Source organism: Pituophis catenifer, unplaced genomic scaffold, assembly GCF_029215685.1.
Source record: "Pituophis catenifer annectens isolate HBS135680 unplaced genomic scaffold, rPitCat1.0.hap2 SCAF_7, whole genome shotgun sequence".
Taxonomy (NCBI): Eukaryota; Metazoa; Chordata; class Lepidosauria; order Squamata; family Colubridae; genus Pituophis; species Pituophis catenifer.
In genome coordinates this window covers 40,105,406-40,123,905 of record NW_027256887.1, presented here as the reverse complement: position 1 = coordinate 40,123,905, position 18,500 = coordinate 40,105,406, and the positions used below count along the sequence as shown (strand labels likewise).

Sequence of the window (18,500 nt, the reverse complement as noted above, 5' to 3'; positions counted from 1 at the left end):
AGAATGATAAAGAATATCCAAAATATTAAGATAGTGTTGATGCAAAAGATCTGTGTCCAAGTATCATGAGATATGTCAATGTTCCCAAACTTTCTGCAAATGTATACTACTAAACAAAAGTTCTTAAAGCATGACATTTGCAAAGTAGGATCCTTTCTGGAAATTAATGTTTTATCTAATTGACAAACTTATCCTTTGGACAATGGAGGAAGATAAAAGCAGATTTTCTATCCTTTACTAAACATTAAGTAAGATTTTACTTGAGGAAAATAAAAATAACAGAAACAGTGCAGGAAATTGACCATAATGCTGAAGCTCTTGATTTTAAAGGCTTCTACTTTTTCAAGCATTTGGACCTGGATTTCAAAGAAAGTATATATAAACCAACTCAGAGGAATTATAGTTATATAAGATAAATAAATGAGATCCCATAGCTAGCGTGCATTTCATATAAGTGTTCCTAACAGGTGTTATGCATGCAAAGGATATAAACTCTGAATCATATTTTGGTCTTCATATATGGCTTGCTAAATAGTGCACCTGCTTTAGAAAATGCAAATATTCAAAATAATACAAACAAGCTAGAAAAGTAGTTTAAAATAACAGAATTATATTTAACCAGATATTTGAGATAGAAATTGGAAATAGAATATGAGGGTTTTTCTCAAATAATTGCTTCAAGACAGTTAAATGCAATTTTAGGTTGCATCAATAGAAGTAAATCCAAATCATGGGATGTAATTATTACACTTTGTTCTGCTTTGGTATTCATTCTGCTTTGAATATTATGTCCAAGCTGAGCATTACATTTTAAGAGGATTCATAGACATGTAACAGATTAAGACATGGAAACAATAAGGATGATACAGAGCTCCAGTCATCCTTAAAATATAGGGGACCCTCTCACATGCATAAACATACAATCCATCTAGAAAACATCATTTTGTCTTCTGTAAAATGAACTGTTTCTTGGGGCTTTAACCAAGGAAGGAGAGTCCATTTTTCTGCATCAATAAACCCAAATAAGCATAGCTGCAGATGGAGAAACAAATAGTATTCTCTCTCACCCAAGTTAAAAACAAAACAAAACTATATCACTTTCAGTGGTGGAATTCAACCAAACTGTTATGTAAATAGGTTTGCTTGGCGGGAAGTTCGAATTAACTGGCCATCAGCTGATTGGCTGACCACCACAGCTGCAAGGTATATAAAGGGAGCTGGCTCCCTGGGTCAGTTGCTGGAGTCTCACCATATAATAAAGAGCTGTTGTCACTAACTACTCTGGCTTGCTGCGTCCTCATTCACCCAACTTAACATTAGCGACGAAGGTGGGATTTTGAGGCCAGAAGCAGAGGAGAGCTGAAGCCACACTCGAGGAAAAAGAGCTGAAGCCACGTTCGGAGAAGGGGACTGGAGACCGCATCCGAATCCAGCCAGGCGAGCGAGCGGAGCACAGGAGAGTCCCGAAACGATGTCTGCCTATACCCCACCAGCGCCTTTCGACCCCAAGGAAGAGAAGTGGGGATCCTACATGTCTCGGTTCGAGTGCTTCATGATGGCAAACGACATGCAAGGGCTACCGGATGTTTGAAAGAAAGCCCTGTTCCTGAGCCACTGCGGGCCTAGGGTCTTCGACACAGCCGAAGCATTGTCGGAGCCGAATTCGGTCCACAACATTTCCTGGTCGACGCTACAGACCCTGCTAAAAGACCACTATACACCAACGCCATCGAAGTACGTCCAGCGCTACGATTTCCGGCAACGGCTACAGCAGGAGGGCGAATCGATCAGCGAATACGTCGCTGCCCTGCGTAAGGCCGCAACCCAATGTGAGTACCGAGACCTGGATGAGATGCTCCTAGAGCAACTAATTTGCGGAGTGAGAGATAGCCGGCTCCAGAGAAGGCTGCTTGCGAGGTCAAACCTGACCCTACTCATCGCACTAGACGAGGCCAGGGCGCAAGAGTCGTCAGTAAAGGCTGCAGAGAGACTAAAGAGCTCCCACCTAACCAGAACAACGCAAAAGACGGCACCAGTGCACTGAGAGGCCATGAGCACCGCGAGCAAGGGGGAGTCTGAAGAAGAGGTCTACCGCACCGAGCAGTCCCGCACAGCCCGCAGGGAGCCCAGAGATGGATGCGCCAGCTGCGGAGGGTCCCACTCACGACAAAACTGTAAGTTCAGGGATGCCGTTTGCCGTTCCTGTGAGAAGAGGGGCCACATCGCTCGGGTCTGCAGATCCAAGACACACCAGAGCTACAAACCACGTGGCCAACCCTTCCAATCAGAGCCGGCACTACACCGAAGGCCCAACAGAGATGGCAGAAACCAGAAGGGCGTGAAATTTGAAGACGCTGGGGCCTACACCATACGCATCGCACAGACCTGCACCTCGCCCGGAGAAAAGACCTACACCACGGTCGAGATCGAGGGACGGGAGTGACAGATGGAGATCGACACGGGATCACCGATATCCATCATGTCTTGGGAGAACCTAAAGAAAGTCATCCCCAGCGCACGCAAGCGACAGCTCCAGCCACAGCAACGCAGATTGAAGGACTACCAGGGGAACCGCATACCCATCGAAGGAAGAGGCGAGTTCCAAGTACAGTACGGGGAGTTTATCGAGAAACTGCCCCTCACCATCGTCAGCGACAACCTCCCAAGCCTCCTGGGCATGGACTGGTTTAGAGCCCTAGGCATGGGGTTCACCGGAGTAAGGAACGTTCGAAGCACCCTGAAGGAGGATCTGATGCAAGAGTTCCAGGACGTGTTCGACGAAAGGCTTGGCAAGTATGTGGGGACCCCAATTTCGTTTAATCTCAACCCCAATATTGCACCCATCCGTTTAAAGCCTAGGCGGGTACCATTCGCCCTGAAGCCCAAAATTGACATTGAACTGGACAATTAAAAATATGGATAGACAGATGAATATGTTTTCTGATTTCATTCTATGTTATCTATATATTTTCATTGCAATTTCAAATAAATGGAGAATCAAATATCAGTTCCGTATATTGAACTGTAATTTAGAAAGACACTGTTTTAGAAAGACTCAATATAGATATGCATTAGATGTAGATAGTATTTATAAATGATAGAGTCATTTAAATGACTTAAAATTTAACCTTTGAAATCAATTTATTGAAGCAGCTGTGTCTTACTTAGCTATTTTAAAAAGATGCTGTGCATATTCTATGGCACCACTTACAACTCATTTATTTATACACCCACTAATTTAGATTCCTTATATAAATACATCCTTTTAGATTAGTACATGTATTATAATAAACTATACATAGATGAGTATATATTTCCTCTTTCATGTTTATCTCACTATTAGCAGAATAAAAGTAATAATTTACAGAGGTGATTTAAGCGTCACTTTATAGTTACTGGGTGTTTTCATGTAAAATAAATACTTCATTAGTCTATTTTAGTGAATTAATTTCTGTTTAAGTTTCTGTTACTGTCACTGGTAACCCGACATATTGCCATATTTCCACTGTATACAATAAATGTGAAATTAAATTAATTTGAAGTTACATGCTAAGAAATAGAAAGGCAAATATCATCATGATTCAATTAGATTACTAATTGAGCAAAAAGGCAATTTGATGATTGTTTACCTTAATATGTAGAAATATATACTGGCAGGCACTAGATGACATTGAGCATTACTGTGTCAGGCTGCATATCTGAAAAGTTCCACATAACCTGACATGCTGATAAGCCTGTTCATGAAACACGAAGCGTATTTCGGCCTACGTCACCAGCTGGAATGAGTTGTTATTTAGGTGCTTGAGAGAGGACAAATGATGTGGCTAAAAATGTAAAAACAACATTGAAAAAGATAATGAATGGTGCCAATGTGAAATATAAGGACTCTGACTGCATTATACTTTGTCCTTTTCGCTATCTACATTTTACACATTAGAGGCTGAGTATCAAGGACAAATTTCTTAGATATCCCAATATGCGACATATCCAAATAAGTTACAAATGCCTTCAAGCCTTGCAACTCTGTTCCTAAAACATAGTTCCTAATATAATGAATTTTCTTGAGTGATATCATAAGAATAGATTAGAAACATGCATTTGAGTGATTACCTAAAGCAGATTTTAGTCTGATAAATAAGAAAGATTTTTGTACCAAACCAAAGTCCCTATGAACCATTATTTTTCTCTAAAACAATTGGCTGGAAATAGTGACTTGAAAAACAAATAGATAATTCACCAACTGCAGGGCAAAGCATTAAATTTAGCCAATGGGAAGAGTGTTCCTTCCACTATTTCCTTTGCAAACATCAGCATCTTTAAAGAGGAGGAAATACTGATTGTGAGTTGAATCAGAACCAAGTGTTAGAGGTAAGCTGAACAATAACATTGAATTGTTCAGATATGCCTTTTTATAACAGAACAAGAGTTGGAAGGGACCTTGGTCTTCTAGTCCAATACCCTATACAATTCCAGACAAGGGGCTGTCCAGTCTCTTCTTAAAATCCTCCCATGCTGGACCATTCACAATTTCTGAAGGCAAGCCACTTGTTCCTCTGGTTAATTGTTCTCCCTGTTAGGAAATTTCTTCTTTGTTCTAGATTACTTCTCTCTTTGATTAGTTTCCATCCTTTGTTTCTCGTCTTGCCTTCTGGGGCTTTGGAAAATAGATTGACCCTCTCTTCTTTCTGGCAGTCCTTTAAATATTGGAACACTGTTATCTTGTCGTCCCTTAGTCTCTTTTCACTAGACTAGACATACCCAATTCCAACTAAATCATTTATTTTTTTCACTTCTGAACAGAAACTGTATTGTGATGTGGTAAAATACTGAGGTTAATGTTAGGCATTTACAATTTATATTGTTGACTAGTGATTCAACATTATAGGTACTTGTAAGCAATCACAGAGTCTTAATTTGTTTTGTTATTTGTAGCTATAAAAATAAATTCAGACTGATAAAATATTTACTCTCTTGATCTCCTTTCTGAATGCCTCTATTTTCCATATATTTTCCAGTAGTCCCATTTTCACAAGCACTTGGTGCTTCTTCTAGAACATGAGTACTTTCCTGCACTCTTCTCCCACTGACACAGCTAGCAATTAAAAAAATATTATCATTTCTGATATATGCAATAGTCTTTTAATTGTTTTTTTTCTCAAGACTATCCCAATTAACCTAGAACTCAGGATGCACATGAAATAAGTACCTGCATAATTTAATTAGAATACATACTTTGTTCAAGTGGTATTTAAAACTACCCCTTCCTAGAAATTATGTCAGTAGCTTTTTGCTCATAGGAATGTGGGGTTATTACGCGGAATCAAAGGTTTTTCCATACATGCAAAACAGCTTATGTACACACATCTTATTAAGCATAGCAAAATTAGAGATTCAGAAGAGCTTCTGCATTTAATATTTGGGAAATATGAAATAAGTTTCTTATTTCTTCTACTTCCCAGTATAATGTATAATTTAATACTGAATATAATGTAGAAACATATAATTAAAGTATAACTTACTCCAATAAGCTTTGAAATAGCTTGAAATAAACCTACTATAGTAAAGTGCTATGTGAACAGCATATTCTCAAAGACCATCACCGAACCATGTTCAACCTTTATAACTTTTATAGTTTGCTATAGTTTGCCTTGAGCAGGAATAGTTGCATATGGACAAGCCAACTAATATAATTTTCTATTTGGTTCTGACTGAATTCTAATAAAAGGTTATAATAGACTTCAGATACACTGTATCTCATGCAGTTAGTTGGCACTTCAGAATTTAACTGACATTTCCTCCCAGTTTGGCTAAATAATCAATTCTAATCTGGAAAACACAACCAATACAAAGATTGTCAGACACAAGAGGAGAGCCCTGAAAAGGTCAGAATCTAATTGTTGATTTACTTCCTCTATTGATTAATTTGAAAATAGTTACTTTCATGGAACTGCAGATATATACAAAAACCTACCTGACTGTCAATGTTTTTTGTTAATCCATCAAAACATGGGGGGGGTTATATGAGCAAATTCAAACTCTTTTTGATTACTGACCCAACCAATACATCCTCAGTCCCCAAATAATCTGATTATAAAATCATCAGGATAATTGTAATACTCTCCTAAAGAGTGGCTTACAGCATTCAAGTTAACAGCTTTAAGCAAAACCAAGTAACCTGGAATTTCTCCCAGAATGGTTTTCATTCCCAGTAATTCACCAATTTATTTTATTTATTTATTTGTTTAAATTTCTATACCGCCCTTCTCCAATGTAGGACTCAGGGCGGTGAACAGCCAAAGTAAAAACAAGACATACATACAAAACATACAAAATCTAAAAAAGAACTGTTTAAAATAATTAAATAATTTTGGCCGTAATTAAAACATTCCAATTTAAAATCCGTTTAAAATTTGACTCAAGCCTTATCCCTTTGTTTCAATTTATCAAAGTCCTTATAGCCACTGAGTCTCTTGTTCTGAAGTCTGTAACTGCTTTTGAATTTAAATATATCCAGATTCATTTTGATTAGGTATCAACATGTCTTTGTGTTTAAACACAAACACAAACACAAACTTTGTGGTTCAAAATAAGATCAGCTTGGCTTGTAGGCTCATTTTTAAATCTTATACTAGCATTAACCTGCTGTGTGCACATGCACAATTCATTCTGGTGGTTAGGCCAATTCTTTAATATAAGTCTTCCTTACCTTTCCTGAAGTATTTTAATACCACATTTGGTATCTTGAAGTATTTTAATACCACATTTTGTCACACCAGAGACAAAATCTTTTCCTATTGATGATGTTTCTTCAAGGAATTGTTCCATAAATAAAACAGGTTAATTTATAAGCTCCTTTCATCATTTTTGTTTCTCAGTAGCTTGCATCCTCTATTATGAGTTACCAGTTCTGTATTTAATGGTGAAGTGAAAGAGGAAACTTAGGACTTTGTTACTGACTAGTATTAAGAGGTTGGATCAATCAGTGCAACTAATTGGTCAACAATTTATTCTAAACAAGCCTAATTTTGTTCACATTTACTTTTGTTTATCTTAGAATAATCAAACTAAGTAGAAAATCTGTATAGTAAATAGGTATGCTCCAAATTCCAATTCTTGCAGCCGGCCTACCAGTCTTTCATGTAAGAAGTCCAAGAGTCCAATTAACTTTGATATATACAATAACCTTTCAACACAACATAATATCCAATAGTTCCTAGTTTGTGTGAATATGGATTCTAAGTACAAATCCAAGTGTTGGCAGACTGGAGTAGCAACTGCTCTTGAAGTCCCTCCAAATATTTTTAATCAACTAGGGACTGTATTTTTTTGCATATTGCTTAATAGTTATAATTTCTCGACAATTTTTCATATTTCTATATTTAAATAAATATTTCTACTTCGTCCACTATATTTCAGCACATTGAAATATAGCATTTGGCTTTCATTGACATATAGCTTCCCAGAACTTATCTTCTCATTTCCACCAAACCTGTTCCTTTAAAGCTTTACTTTTTTCCATTTTTAAATACTTTTGAACTAATAGTATTACCATACCATTTGCTAAATTCATAGTGTAGTTGTATGTCATTGTTACCATGTTCTTCTTAACACATGTAAATATGTAGTTAATTTTGTGAATCGCAGTAAAACTTTACAAATTAAGTATCAAAAAGTTGAATCATGGCAACTGGACCAACATTTGTTAAACTGGGAGGTTTCGTTTCTCATTCAGGAAGTTTCATCAGTCAAAATAAAAAAGAAATAGTTAGGCAGAGAGTCAGAGAGTCATTGGAATGTACCAACTCTTGTCACACCAACTTCAGGGATTTCTCCCCAAAATGTATTATGTCAATGAAGACTCAATCATTCAGACCAAAGGTATCCAAAAGGTTGAATCATGGCAACTGGACCAACATTTGTTAAATTTTTGAGGGGAAACCCCTGAAATTGATGTGGCAAGAGTTGCTACATTTCAACGACTCTCTGATTCTCTGCCTAACTAATTTTTTATTTTGACTAATGAAGCTTCCTGGATGGGAAGCTAAATGTCTCAGTTTAATAATTTTTTGTCCAGTTGCCATGATTCAACTTTTTAGATACCCTTGGCCTGGATGACTGAGTCTTCATCAACACTTTACAAGTTAAGGGTACCATCAGAGGTTCTACTTATCTGATTTCCTAGCCAGGAAAGACCGTGAGGATTCTGAGAAAGGAATGGAATAGAGTAGGCACAATAATCAAGTGATAGAAGGCAAATCCATTGGCAACTTATTAAATGGCAAGAAACTAGGAAGAAATATTTCAAATCATTCAAAGAAAATCCATGTCAATGAACTCACTATGAATGAGGATTAGCCAACATGAAAGATAGTTACTGACACCTATGTAGCTACTGTTTCCTTGATCTTATCCAGTGCATACTATGAAATCTCTAAATTTATCTATCATACCATCATGCATACAGCTAAGGTGATGCAGTGATTAATATGGAGTATTGCAGGCTAATTCTGCTGACTGCCAGGAGTTCAATCCTGAGTGGCTCAAGGTTGATTTAGCCTTCCATCCTTCCGAGGTCAGTAAAATGAGAACCCAGATTGTTGGGGAATTATACTGACTCTGTAAACCTCTTAGAGAGTGCTGTAAAGCACTACGAAGGGGTATATAAGTCTAAATTGCTATTGCTATATTGCTATTGCTATATCATAGGATGGAAGTCTGTAGGATTGAAGCATAATAATTTTAACATGTTTATATTCTAGTATGACATGAAAAAATGCAATATTATGAAACCTTGACTACTTTACCTTTATAACATTTTATATAACTTTATATCCAATTATTAAATTTGTATAGTGATTTGCATTATTTGTGTAATGATATAATTACACAAATCACTTAAATCACAGTGATATTTTTCCAATTTAAAGAACAATTGAGAATAATGGAAACTTTCTTCCAACCTTTTATTCTTCAATAAAATCAATTAAATTTCACTCTAAAAATCTGGATTATTCTGCTGTGGGTTATCATTCAGTCCTCAAAGTCTGCAAACTCCTGCTCAAGTTTTTACTGGGAACCATTTTTCTTCCTTCAGCTACAATAGCAATTCCTAAATTCAAGCACCAAAATCCTGAAATTAGCTAACAACCTTTTTTCACTGAAAGAACAGATGTCACTTAACATAATTCTTCTAAAATAGAGGATAGGAAAAGAATGGAGTATAGTAATGGAGAAAACAAGATATATAGAATTTATATATTGTTGCTACAGAACTAGAATTTAGATCGCAATATAGCTTTTGATAGGACAAGCATTTTTCTAGAGCTGGTTCCAGAATCTTTTTCAGTCTGTGTGTGCTGGAGTTTTGGATAGATTCTTGAACCATTAACAGAAACAAAAGCAAGTTGCTATTGAAAGATCCAAGAAGTCTCTGCACAAGTTATGGTAATAAAACTGTGGCCTTAGAAGAATTTGAAGATACGACTGGTTTGAAAGTAAATTGGGCAAAATCAGAATTATTAATGGAAATTGATAGGGAAAATAAATTAGAAAAATTACAAAATCAATTTGGAATTAGGATAAAGGATAATTTAAGATATTTAGGTATTATACTTTCACTTAAAATTAAAAATTTAAAGAAACTAAATTATGACATAGTAACAAAAGAAATTGAAGAGAAAATTGGGAAATATAAAAAACACAAGTTATCTTGGTTTGGTAGAGTAGCTTTATGTAAAATGATGTTACTTCCTAAATTTAACTTTTTGTTCGAGATGCTTCCAATTTTTTTTAACCGAGAAGGACATTGAAGTATATCAAAAAAAATTAGATAAATTTTGTAATGGGGATAAAAAACCAAGACTGATTAAGAAAATGTGGTATCAGAACCAAAAACAAGGCGGTTTAGGAATTCCAAAATTATTAAACTATTATAGAGCATTTAATATAAAAACAGTAGTAAAAATTTTAAAAGGAGATGTTAAACTTTGGGGTAATTTGGAAATGAAGGAAATAAAGAAGTTTGGTTACAAATGGTTTTTGGAAAATTTTAAAGGTAAGGTTAAAATTTGTAATTATTGGTTAAATAGTTTGACTAAAAATTGGGACAGAGTAGCAAAAAAATTAATACCAGACACATTGTATTTAGGTAAACTGAAAGAGAATTGCCCAATGAAATTAAATAGTAATAGAGAGAGGATTATAATAGAAGAGAAAGTGGAAACAATTAGTGAATGGTTGAAATTTATAGAAAATGAAATGAGGAAAGAGGAAATTTATGGAAAATTAAACATTAATTGGTTTGAAAGAATTCAAATGAATAAATGGAATAGGAAATGCAAAGAAAGGAACAATGAGAGTAGAAAGGAAACGGAATTTGAAAATTTGACATCTCGAATAATAAAAGATGAAATTGGGCCAAAGGGATTAGTTAGTAAAATTTATAAAATTATTAACTTTGATAATAATTCACAAAGGGTAATGAAAGAGAATTGGGTAAAATAACTGGGTATTGAAATTTCTGATCAAAATTGGAATATGAATTGGGTTAGCAGAATAATGAGGACATTATCAATAAGGATTAAAGAACATAATTATAAAGTTATTTGGAAGTGGTATTTGACCCCAATAAGACTTTTTCAAATGGATAATAAAGTGGATAAAATGTGTTGGAGATGTAAAGTGGAACTCGGGACATATGCTCATATGTGGTGTAAATATAATGGGGTTGAACTTTTTTGGTCCAGGATAGAAAATGAAATATTTGAAATAATTAAGAAGAGGGTCAAATTGAAATTGGAAACCATATTATTATTAATATTGAATGAAACAACATTAACAACTGGAGAAAGAGAATTGGTGAGGATTTTGGTTATAATGGGGAGAATTATAATTGCTAGATATTGGAAATTAAATGTTGACTTAAAATTAGAAGAATGGTACAATGAAACATGGAAATTTGCATTAAATGATAAATTGACTTGTGATATTAAAATTAGAAGTGGTATATATAAAGAAAATGTTTTTTGGAACACTTGGCAACCATTTGTGGACTTTGCACTTGGGAGATTGGATGAATCGGCACCAGTACCTTATCAAAGAGATTTCTGGAAGAATTGAAGACTTCAAGTTCCTAAAACTTCCTTTCCGTTTGTATAGCACGTTGGGGGAAAAAATTTTTTTCTTTCCTTACTATTGATTTTTTGTATTGATTTTTTTTCCTTTTTGTTATTCTTTAACAATAAAAATATAATAAAAAATTAAAAAAATAAACTGTGGCCTTCTTCATACATCAGAGGTCTTGTCACTGGTGAAATGAAGCCACTAATAACTCAGAGGTGTGTCATTTTATATCCTATGAGATCTTGCTATGCTGAGAGATATGCAATATCTGTATACATGTTAATCACAGTGGGTTTACAAAGGGCAGAGCCATCAACAGCCTTTGCTATCTTGCAATAAAAAGGTTAAAACATAGTAAAAAGAAATTCTTGCATACCCTGAGAAGGGCATATAAAAACAGCATCCTGTTTTGAAGATATGAAGAAATGGGTGACATTTTTTCAATATAATATAAATGAAGAAAGAGGAGTTTTTTTAACTGATTCCTAACAAAAGACTTAATAACCAATATTTCAAACTGTCCCCCATCCTATCCTGGATTTAAGGACATAACTATATAACAAACCATTTAAAATGTTGATGATACCATATGGCTATCAACATAATCTAGAAGTTTGTTTAGTCTTAAGTATGATTAACCAACAATAGCAACAACTTATCATTCAGGGTCAGAGATGATGAAGGAAAAAAGAGGGGGCATCTTAAGCAATTATATTTTAAAAAGGAAATTCAATTGTAGGTTTATAAAGCGATAAAATGTGGTGTTTTAGTACAGTGACAAGGCCTTGCTACTCACATATACATTCCTTGGCTATAAAGGGCATACTAACAGACTTACCTAAAAAAGGAAAAGAAAACATGTTTCCTTTTTAGTCTATTAAAATAACCCACATTTGACTCATGAATTAGGAAGAATCTTGAGTTATTACTAGCTGGGCTGATTATCTAGATACATCAGTTATTTCAAACACATTACTGTGCCCTGTTTTATCAAATTATCGTCCTGTCTCCAACCTTCATTTCGTGGTGAAGGTTGTTGAGAGTGTGGTAGCATGACAGCTTCCTCATCACCTGGATGAAGCGGATTATCTGGATCCGTTCCAGTTGGGTTTTAGGTCTGGGTATAGCACGGAAACGGCATTGGTCGCATTGGTTGATGATCTCTGGAGGGCTCGGGACAGGGGTTGTTCCTCTGTTCTGATTTGAAAATAATCAGTATTTGGATTCTTACTAATGTTTAGTTTCCTGTGTTAATTCTAGTAATAGCTTGTGCATTTTGAATTGGTTGGGTTAGCAGCTCAAGTGCATTTGTGTAATATGGCTGATGGGCACAGACTTTGGCTACAATCCATACTCTTTGCTCAAGAGGCTCATAGCAAAGGGGAGGCAAAACACTTCAGAACAAGGATCATGTAGACTAGAAGAAGAGTTATAACAAACAAATAAACACTAACACAAATAAACACATATACAATATATATTTAATCTGTAGATTTCACAGTGAAAATATAAGCCTGCAAACACTACTTGAAAGGGAGAGGCCTATGTCTCCTCCTGGAAAGCTTCCTGCAACACCTGGTTGATAATTCAACTAATCAAATCATACTCTTTATTATATTTAATGACAAGTTTTGTTGACAATTCTTAGAAATAATATGCTAGACTAAAATAGTCCTTGGTCTGATCCACCAATATTGCACTTATGTTCTTATTTTCCTCCATTTAGTGGCATTCTGATTTTGAAATTAAGACCATCATATTCATCCTGAGAAACAGAAAGGGCTTTGCAAATTCTTCAAAAAAGTCCTATTTGGTCATTATTCCTAAAGTATATTCTCATGCATGTCAACACATTTTCATATTGCTTCACTGAGAAAACAAACAAACAATGTGAACAGGTGAAGTGAAATGATCGTAGCCCTGATCCCTTTCACCTGGAACCAGCTGAAAATGCAGCTCGCGAAGGCCAAAAACGTGGAGTGCAGAGGCTGAAAATCTGGCACGCGGAAGACGAAAACACGACACATGGAGGCTAAAAATGCAATGCACAGTGGCGGCAATGGGTTGTGGTGATCCCCGCAGCCTGGAACAGCTGATTGGCGGTATTCCAGGAGGCTGATCCAACCGCCAATCAGCTGCTCCTGCTGAATCAGGCTGCGATAACGTGCTGAAGTTGACCAGGTTGTTTGCTGCTTGCTGCAAGGACGGTAGTCAGATCAATACCGATGGATGCTGATAGACAGAGGCAGATTTTTTTCTTCTTGTTTTCCTCCCCAAAAACATATGTGCATTTCATACTCTAGAGCGTCTCATACTCCGAAAAATACAACCTATTATGTAACTGGTGCTAAGGTGCTTAAATGTTTTGTTTGGAAATCTTGCAGAGTATGTGGTATGTTTAGAGAAAAATGGAAAGCAGAATTGAAATTGAACCAGTTGCAATCATTTGATTATTAATAAATAGTTTAATGATGGACATATCATTTGAGGTGTTCATGGAGTCGGAGCTTTCATTAAAAATATCTGTATCATACAATATGGCTGGGGCTTTGCTTAAAATTTAAGTAAAATACCAATGTTGCCCATTTCTTCTTTCACTGCTATTCTAAATACAGGTTTGGTGGTTGTAAGGTAGACTGAGTGCAGGAAAGCTTATGTCATCATAAATTGTCACAAAAGATGTCACAAAAATATACCAGGGTGTTCTCAGTTAGTAACACACACAGGAACAAACACACATCCTTCTTCCTCATCCACATACACAGAAATTCCAAAAACAGGGCAATTCACTTTTCTCTGAAAGCTCCAGAACATTTTACCTAAAAAGTAGTACTTTAAACAATTTCCCGGTGGAAGGGTAGCATTGAAAAACCTTCTATGAGCGAGTCACCCCACATGCCCTTGACCTCCTTTGGCTGATAGCATCCCAGCTGTTCAACGACACTCCACGTGGCCTCAGATCGCTTCCAAACCAGCAAGAACCAACCGGTGACAGCAAGTCAGTCAAGCCTCCGTCTCACGGCATCCCTCCCTCCACAGATGGATCAAGACCGTGCCTTTCCATTGGGCAGCTTCCGCGCGTTTCCCATTGGCCAAGTCCGAGGTGGGGCCTGAAAACAAGAACTGCCCGCTCGTGGCCCAAATCATACGTTTGCGGCACCGAGATTCTGCCACCCACCCACCCTGGGATGTGATAGGAACTAAAGCCAAGCAGACCCAAAAGGGTTCGATACACATGGGCCTGGGCAGAAATATACATCCCTCGCCCATCACGGTCAACCGGTTTCTCCCGGAATTGAAGAGGAGGGGGAAAGGGCCGGACTTTCCAACGAACTGGATACGGAGAAAGGACGCGTGATGCTGCGGCTGTTCCTGTCCCCGCCTTAATCTCCGCCTTAGTCCTGGTCCTGCGGCAGCGCACAATTAACGGACTGGCCCCAGAGGTATAGACGACGGCGTGCGCCGGCCTTGTCACCCGCCCCCAAACAACCTGCGGTGCTTATCCCAGTAAATTGAAGCCCATTCAGAAGTGCTTTCAAGATGGCTGCTTTTAGGTCCGGGTGGAGGGAAACGTAATTGCAATGCTAGAGGCTATGGCCTCTTACAGAGGTAAAACTGGTTTTGTTTAGTTTCCTAGCATAGGGGATTCGGGTGCAAAATGTTGCGGAGTCGGAAGAGGGGGGATGTTAATCTGACATTCGGCGTGGAACAAGAGGGTCCTCGGCTAGGCTCCCGTATCGCCCCATAGCGTGATGTCTGGGTCGGGGTGGGAAAAAAAGGGGAACTTGAGTAAGTGTCCCCATGCACCCTCGTGTGCGCGGCCTAAGGTGTATCTTTTTGTCTACTGGGGCGATTGGCAATTTCACAAGCCACAGGGGCATCTCTGGTCATCTATCAAATGGGAGGGGGAGGCGGGGTTTGTGCGGTTACCTCCTCTGTCCAAGGGCAAGCAGTTCTGCAAGTGCCGGAGAAGGTGGTAAGATTTGAGGGTTTCTTTCTTCGTTCAACTTTGTGGCAGCCTTAGTCCTTCGGCTTTACCAACGGTTCACTAGAACCTCTCCCACGCATCTCCCGCTTTCGCCCACACGTACACTTAGCAAAGCGGCCCGTGAGGGAGGCATCCACATGGTGAACGAGGGGTTTGCCCACCAATCCAAAGCAACGCGCTCCAACCCCAGCAGCAGCCGCCGCGAGGTGGCAAAAAGGACACTCTTCTCTGCCTTCCGTGCCTGGGGTGGGAAACGGTGGGCAGACGGGTCATAACGTTCCTATACAGTGACACGCACTCCGAGGTCAGCAGCGTTTTAGGAGCATGGACAGAAACACGAAGCGGTAGGCAACGGGCACGCTTGGCTAGAAATAAACAGATCGCAGGCTGCTGCTACCGCCCCTTGCCTCCACCCCAGCCGCCCTTCCCAAGCTGCGCCAAGGGGCACAGGGTTTGCCTTAAAGAACCCACTGCATGGATCTCTTTTACGTTACCTGGCTTCGTCTCTCTCTCTCTCTCTCTCTCTAGCTTGGGCTGAGTTGGCTCTAAGCGTGCCGCTGCCGCGCCGGTTCCTGCTCCCTGTCACTGGGTGAATGGGATTATTTATTTATTTCCCGTGACGTGATCCGCAACGGGAAGGGGAGAAGGCGGCGGCAGGCGGTTGAGCGGCCTTTTGTGCAGCCGGTCTGAGGCTGCCTTCAACCGGAGGTCGAGGAGGAGGAGCGGGAAGCAGCTCGCGGTCACCCGACCTGTCCTCGCCTGCTTTTGTTGTTGCGGCTGCTGTTGCTCCCGCTGCGAAGGATTGGTGTCAAGGGCAGTCAGGAACACGAGTAGCATCCCCCGCCTAGGCGAAGTAGGGCGGAGGTTGCCTGCGGAGGGAGGCGGAGGCGCCTGCTGCTTAGCTCCCGTCTCTAAGTCGGCAGTTTTTCCTTCTCGTTGGGCGGCCAAAGAAAAGGTGAAAAACACGACGGAGTCTGGCAGGATGCGGCGAAGGAATTGCGAAGGGACTCAGGAGAGCCCTGCGAGAGTCCCGTTGACAGGGCGGCTGTAACCCGATTGCGCTAATACAGTTCGAGGTGCCGCTTTGCTTAACGCCTTTTCCTTTATTAGGAGGGTGAAGCTGCTGCAAAGGCAGAGGAGCCACCTGTCCCGTTGTTACAGCGAGCGCCTCCGCTCGCTTTTGCGCTCGATCGGTCTACTTCGGAGCAAAGACAGCACCACCCTACTTTTCTCGCATATCCGCGTTTTCCTCCGATGGTCTGGATGGGCCCTGAGATCCCGGAGAGCAGTTCTCCTCATCTCCCTGCTCAGAGTCAGGATAAATAGGAGTGCTTTTCACTTGTTCAACTGCATCTTAGGTTGTAAAGCGAAGTAAAATTCATGAGCCGCTCTTCACGGCGTGCGGGAGGGTACCGGTTTCACTTGAGAGGCAGCAAAAGGGCAGACTTATTGGCAAACTTATGTTAAAACTGCAACTGTAAATTCCTCGTACTCTTTCCCCTGATTTATAGCAATGTTTGGGGCTAAATTCTGGCCTCATCGCGAGCCGCCTCTTGCAAGATTCCTCTTCCAAGTGATTCGGGAGAGTTTCTTGCTTTTCATCCTCTATCTCCCATAGGGTCTGCAAGGGAGAAAAGGAAAACTGAAGCTGCTGTCAATACTTGATCTTTCCTCCCAAGTTAGAAAGGGCCATTTCAGATCAGGGGAAGAATTAAATATCTTTTTAGAGGATGCTTTGTAGAAAATATTTCTACAGTTCTGCCATCAGTTCTAGTCCCCAATCCCTTCAAAGCTGTTTTAAACTGATTAGCTGTTGCCTTCATTGCCAACAATCCTAGGATGCAGCAGGGTTGCCTTTTTAGTTTATTTTGTGCAACAGCTTTGAGAGATTGGGGTACAGAAATGTTTTTCACTTTTTCCAACTGCATCCTAGGTTATAAAGGGATGTAAAATGTTTTACAGTGCTTGCACCCCAATCCACCTCCTTATTTCGGTTTAAATTTATTTGTCTGACAATCTGTGCCAGTTTCTGGGAGCTGGAAGAGTCAATCCAGCTCTGCTCTTCGAAAGACTTTTTAGCATTACAGCCAAACTTCCAGGAGACAAGAATTTCCAGAAATGAAGAAACTGCTTCTGTGCAAGCTCCCCAGAAGGGCAGCATATCAAGCAATTAAACTAGCCTCACGTTGCTTTCAAGTGTAAAGCAGTTGAGCCAAAAAGAAACTGGTTCAGCTGCTGAAGGATGGATGTGGGAGTAATCCTAATGTGTTACATCATAGAAAGCTGTCTTTTGCTCACAGGAAAAAACAGACTTGTCTCCTTACTATCTTTACTTTGTATCACATTTATTCTCCCCCATCCACTTTAGAATTCCCACGGATTAAAAAACAATAGATTCAAATTTTCTTCTATTTGCATCGAGATCTAAATATTACAAGACATTTTTAGATAGATTAACCTCACTGACTGTATGTAAAGGTTATTCCAGGCATGTTTTACAATTAGCTACATCTGATATAAAAGAAACTCTCCATCCTATTGGTTTTGTGTATTGTTTTAATTTCTATTTTGGAAGTACACTTTTCATATGGGATTTTCACAGAGCCATTGCTATACTGATAGCATTAAATATATGCTGTCTTTCTTTAAACTAAGATTTAACACTGCCAAATCACTTGGCAATTTTTTATTCTTGCTAGTCTTCAAACGTGGGGGCTCAAACCAGTGGTGAAATCCAAATTTTTTTACTACCGTTTATGTGGGCGTGGCTTGGTGGGCGTGGCTTGGTGGGCATGGCAGGGGAAGGATACTGCAAAATATTCCCACCCCACTCCAGGGGAAGGATACTGCAAAATCTCCATTCCCACCACACTCTGGGGCCAGCCAGAGGTGGTATTTGCCGATTCTCCGAACTACTCAAAATTTCCGCTACCAGTTCTCCAGAACCTGTCAGAACCTGCTGGATTTCACCCCTGGCTCAAACTCTTTCGCTGTACAGAACCTGTTCCTTAAGCAGTCAAAAGGGATGGGGCTTCTAAATATCAACAGACAAGTTCCACTCTTTCTACTCAAGTATAATAAAATCGCATATACAGGTGGTCCTTTACTTATGACCCAAATTGGGACCAGAATTTCAGTTGCTAAGCAAGGCAGTGAGTCATACCCAATTTTACATCCTTTTTGCCATAGTTTTTAAGCAACTCATTGCAGCTAAGTGAATTAGAGGTCATTCAATGAATCTGGCTTCTACCATTGACTTTGCTTGTCAGAAACCAGCTGGGAAGGTCACAAATGGTGATCACATGACCCCAGGGTACTGCAACCATCATAAATACATGCCAGTTACTAAAAGCCTGAATTTTATCATATGACTGGGGGAATGCTGTAACGG

General features: G+C 39.1%; 1 protein-coding gene across 1 annotated transcript in view; it reads right to left on the bottom strand.

The window, feature by feature from the left end:
* SLC16A7 (solute carrier family 16 member 7) overlaps nt 1-15,882 on the bottom strand; it is a 124,091-nt gene extending 108,209 nt beyond the window's left edge. The window contains exon 1 of the mRNA XM_070947413.1: nt 15,604-15,882. The gene's annotated coding sequence lies outside the window, so the exon portion shown is untranslated. The remainder of the gene's footprint in view (nt 1-15,603) is intronic.
* Nucleotides 15,883-18,500: the final 2,618 nt, after the last annotated feature.